Here is a 5,579-nt window from a genome sequence, read left to right as displayed (position 1 = left end):
TTTAATTCATTTTATGCACAAAAAAACCCGTTGTTTACCCCCCCCCCCCCGCAAGCCGTCCGCGGCTTCGGTAAAAACTATGATTACAAATACATGCGATGGTTCAGTAAATAGATATACTACTCGGCCCGGATAGAAACCATCCCTGCCGAATTATCGGTAAGGCAGAAGAACTGGCAGGTTTTTGTACATTTTTCTGGTAAGCTTCACTCGTACGTGGTATATGTGTAACGGACAGGAGCCAAATTCGAGACAGCCAAGGCAAACGTATACATGGTTCTGCCAATTCCACTGTTTTTCGAGCAGACTCTGCTCAATTTATGACCATTATCTGCCATGACCTAGTAGAAATACCATTTGTAGTCTATGACACAACAATAGAGAGTTGGTGCAAGATTCACATGGTTATATTGGGGCATATGACGCATGTTTCAAGGCGCTGTGTTTCTATTGATATTTGCAAGGAAGTAGAGCTACCAAAATGCAGCTGCCGGAATACTTGGAAACCTAGAGTGCGATTGTTTAAATTTACATACAAGTGCAGGCTGCACATCGACCCATATCAAATCCTGGTGTTGGGTTCGGCAGGAACAATCCACTTGAACTCAGCATGCTTCCAAGGAATGTTCAGTGAAGCGAAGTAAGAGCATGTCGTGCAGCTGCCAGAGGAAAATCTGCAGACCACAAGTTGCAGACGAACCTCTTCCTGGTTAGACTTGTTTATAAGCACTCGTTTCTGAGTCTTCTTGTTATTGCATAAATAGTACGGCTAGAGCTGGGGCTGGCTAATTGCATGAGACATTGGCTCGACTCACTAGATCTACTATAGAATCCTTGGCGAGATACTACATCACCGCCGCGCCCTCAAAATGTAGGTTTGCAGCGTACGGCAAACCGTAGTTATCGCTGACAACCGAGCAGCAGGCAAAAGCCACGCGCGTGGCTAGGCGTGCAACAATGGGGGTGTCTGGCATGCAATGGCGGGCAGCCGTACAGGGGAAGGCCCAGACCGCAGTACGAGTACTAGTATATACGCCCATATGCGCGGGCGAGACTACCCCATTCTTTGCATAAAGGTATCAGCGCTACTAATGCAATGTTTACTACAAGCAGGGCTCACGGCGCCTAATCACTATAATTAGGAAGCAGTTCCTTTCATGGCACGAAAGGACTCCAGCGCGCGTACTAAGCCTCAGCCAAGGTACAGTACTATACTAACCGAGTATGCAAACATAATACGTATGGAAGAGGCGAAGTCCCCGGATGCCGCCCGGTCCACAATGACAGACAGCACCATGTTTATATGGGAAATAAGGCGCGAGAGCCCACCAGGTAAGGCGGGCCGCATAAGCACTTGGCAAGCGCAAATAGCGTAAGACGTACCCACGAGGCCACAACGCAAGAGTACGGCAGCATGAGCAGAGTACGTGAGTACGATGCCGGATCAACGCAGGGCGGACCAAGGTTTGGTAGTGCGACAGCACGAGGCACCTCAGAAGTTGGAGGTGGCGAACGCAGGGACAGCATCAATATTGCCAGCTAGCAGCAGCAGATGGGCGTGATTTTTTATTTCTTCTTCAAGACTAGCAACGAGGAGCAGCAGGCAACCCTCGTTTCACTCGTGATTGCTTAATCACATGGCAAAAACAACAAAAATGCAACACCATTCTATGGTGCTATGATGTGTGTGTCTCTCGGGGAGGGTCGATAACCATCATGATAATCGATGCCAGCTTGGGAGTACTTGATTGTAGTTAGTTGCACCCAATGTATTGAAACAGTCTCTGCGCAATAAAAAAAAAGTAAATTATCGTGTCCGTTCCCGAAGGGAACTCACGACGGCCGCTAACACCCGGTAAACCCTAGCGACAGATGCAGCGCCTAACGGTAGGGGTGAAAGGGTAAGTCTCACAACCACTGGCACAAGTGCCAAGAACGACCCCATTAGCTGCATCCATGTACCCCTTGTGCCTGGCCACAAGTTCCCAGTTGACTGTGGGTAGCAGCACGGCTGGAAAAACCGCTCCCAGGCTGGACTTAAACCAGGTACCTCTCGTATCTCAATCATGGTCTTTGACCAACCCACTGTGCCTGCCTGGTTCTCTGCGCAATGGGATCATATTAATAACCTTACGTGGGAGTTGTATCTACATTCAGGGACGACTGATATTTGGGTGACTAATTCGGAAGGAATGATCATCATGCGTGCGTTTCCTGGGTGTATCTTATCCATCTAGCAGAATCCCGAATTACCGTGGGAAATTCCTTCCGTTTCTTAGAAATCACACGCATCTATTTTGGGTGTGGCAAGTTACTAGCAACCCGAGCTTGCATTGTAGAAGCGGCTGAGTTATACCCCGATTGGACTTGTGCTAGCACGGCTCACGAATGTTACACGCTGGGAGGTGTATTTTACGGGAACTGCACAGTGCCGATAAAGTATCTTCTGATTTCACACAATCTACTCGTGCATAACGCTGGTCAATCATGCGTGGAAGAATCATGACAGAGGGTCTCGCCGGAAATATGAAAGGGGTCGATATTTATGCAAAGTGATAATGCATGCGCTCGAAGCCGCCAAAATTGTTTTAGCACCGCCTCCGTATGAACGGTGCAAACCACACATGCATGCTGGCATCGACTTGAAGTACATTTAACCTTTGATTGCTGCGGGAAGGTACACCAGAGCACTAAGGAACAGCAGAAACGGTGCATTTGCTGTTGAAAACAACACCACACGTAACATGTCGGAACTCGGGCATCCATTCTGCAAATTTTATGACCTTTGGGTACAATCCAAGTATAAATCAAATCCATCCACTTCCTTTCTCTTTCTTGCTATGATCACCTACCCCCCCCCCCCCTTGTTCAGTGCTGAATATTACCCTCTATAATTGAAATATTCCCAGAGATGAGAAACTCAGGAATGTCCCTGCATGGTTCTATGACTATAACTGGAAATCGAATCATGTTACATCTAACAGCCTTGCGAGACACATAATAGCCATTATTTATATGTCAGACGATCAGCATAAGAATAAACCGATGATCGTAGAGGAACAGGGCATATGCCGTATGACAGTATCACTGTCCCAGAAGAAGTGCGCGTTCGTCATTCTCTGTGTCTGCTAGCAGTCAACGGTTCTATCATTCAACACAGCGTAAGTCATGCAAATTCGTCTACGAATCCTCTAGCCGGGACACGATCATCATGACAGTTGATTCGTGTAAGTTCCGGTCAAAGGAACATATTTAGCGTGAAAACCAGTTGCGATGTAAACTACGCAAAGGGAGGGAAACATCATTCGTCAAAAGAGCAACACGCTCAACTTATGGACCAATCGCAAGAAATTGCATCTGTAGAGATGTTGAAACTGGTCCTCTTTTCTGTCCATTACTGATCTCCATACTGTGCTGCCTGGTTATTTCTGAACCCTGAAGCCGAAGAGGTATTGATAACGAGCGAGTTGACCACTGTGCACCTAAAGTAATGATGTTACTTTTGTCATTGCTGATGATTGGTTTGCCCGTACTGGGCTGGAGTGTTGCACTGCAAAGGAATGATGCGAGTGTGTCTGCTGGTACCAGCACAGTGCTTGTAGGATCACTGAGGGAGCACAATGTGCGACAAGCAGTGACCTCTAGCAAGTCACACGCAATGGTAAATATGTTTGACATGTGCGACGTCGTCCCAGCGCATCCCAACAACATCCACTGTACGTATGACAACCTAGTGACACAGTTCGTCTGTCTCAGTTTAACGACATTTCTGTCGATGGTTTCAGCCAAGCAGAAGAAAGAAGGATTCATTCTGTATCTTGCCTTTACTCTTCTTAAGCCGAAATTTGCATATCTGCAGAGGCTTCGATGCAAAGGAGTTCTCCAAACTCAGAATCTCACCATTCGTGATGCTTGCAAGCATATAGCTCGCAACATTCTATCGATGTGTCCTGCGGACAGTGAACTGCGAAATTCACATAAGCAAATTTCATCTACGCCAACTCCACAACCCGCACGATTCCAAAATGACAGCTGCCACAATGTTATGGACCCCGGTGTCCTCTTCACTGCTTTCCTCATTCCCATCAAGCATGTTATCTTAGGAATGTCTCGCATCTCTGATTTCCTAAATTCCAAGGGCGAGCTGCGTTTTAGTGTATATGATCACCCTATACCTCTGGCATGTTGGGAAACTGATTTGCTGGCAGCCGAGAAGCTATACTACCAACCACTGCAGTGGAATGTTGATGCTGACTGCATAGCAGTGTTAAAGGGGCACTCCGGCTTCATTTTCGACGCCGAGTTTTCGATGCCAAGACGAAGGTTGGTGAAAGAGAAGACCCCTCGAACAAGAACGAGTCTCCAGAAGCGATCGAGTCGAGCAGGAAGACGACTTTTGAATTTCGGCCGAGCGAGCGCTGATGACGTAATGAGGGATTAGCTTGCCAGTGGAAGTGCACCTGCGCACATACATTTCACATACTTTTTGGCCAATTTTCAATCGAAGAGGAGGTTGTTTTCTATGTTCTCTCAACGTCGTGAGCGATCCCGTCTTCTATACCCTTCCAGGTACCCTGAAGGTCCTCCAGAGGAGAATTTATCTCCAGCAAAGCGTTGTGGATCCGCTAAATTCGTCTCGAGACATATTCACCCAGTGCAGTGCTGACAAATGTAGAATGTTGAATCTGTGATAATTGTCGACGATGGACAGAAAGGTTGATAGCCGCTGTCGCAGGGAAAGTGAAGCTCCTGGAAGTAACAACGGGGAGCTTGTTAGCATCACTTGATCAAAGCAGCTAGACGGAATCGGGGAGTACTGACTATTTGTCTCGCCCTCAGTTTAGTGAATTTTATGATCAGAAAATTTTTCGATCAGGATCCCTTCTACAAGATGTGTAGTACAGGTGATTTCTGAACTTGACGATATGGAGACCGACCAGTAGACCTACCAACAACGTGTACCTGCAGGAAATTCACCCAAGGCTATTGCTATTGTTATCCTCTTCAGTGGCTGTTGTTTTTTTAGTAAAAATATGTTCACTTCTCTCAACATATTCCTGCATGGCAGCAAGAAGGTGCGCTATGGAATTCAACGCCACAATCTTCGCCCAGCTGTGGATGAAGCATGGTCAAGTCATGGCAGTACATATACTTGAACCAGATGAGAAATTGAAGTTCATTTGTGATGCGAAGTTGGACAGCCCCAGTGACCGAGTCAAGCGTTGTCTTTTGCCGTGGCACAAATTGCTGAAGAATCCGAGATGTTCTTGGAATTATGCACATGGATACTACCAGAAATAATGGTGGCATGAACCATTGTGGAATGGGACAGCTCACGGAGAATACTGGAATAGCTCAAGTATCTCTAGGCGATTGTAAATCCTGTTCTGGCTGATAGCTTCGGCCTGCTGCGCCCGTCCATGTACAATGATGGGAACATGCATTTCTGTTTCTACATATTTGCTATCTACTGTACTGTGGTATTACAGTTGCAGATCCCTTATAATAAGAAATATGTTCACCCCCCCCCCCCCACATAAATATGAACTAACAATTTCACTGTTGGACTCGCCGGTGGC

This window comes from Sycon ciliatum, chromosome 10 (assembly GCF_964019385.1).
Source record: "Sycon ciliatum chromosome 10, ocSycCili1.1, whole genome shotgun sequence".
NCBI lineage: Eukaryota > Metazoa > Porifera > Calcarea > Leucosolenida > Sycettidae > Sycon > Sycon ciliatum.
Note: the sequence above shows the minus strand (reverse complement) of the source record.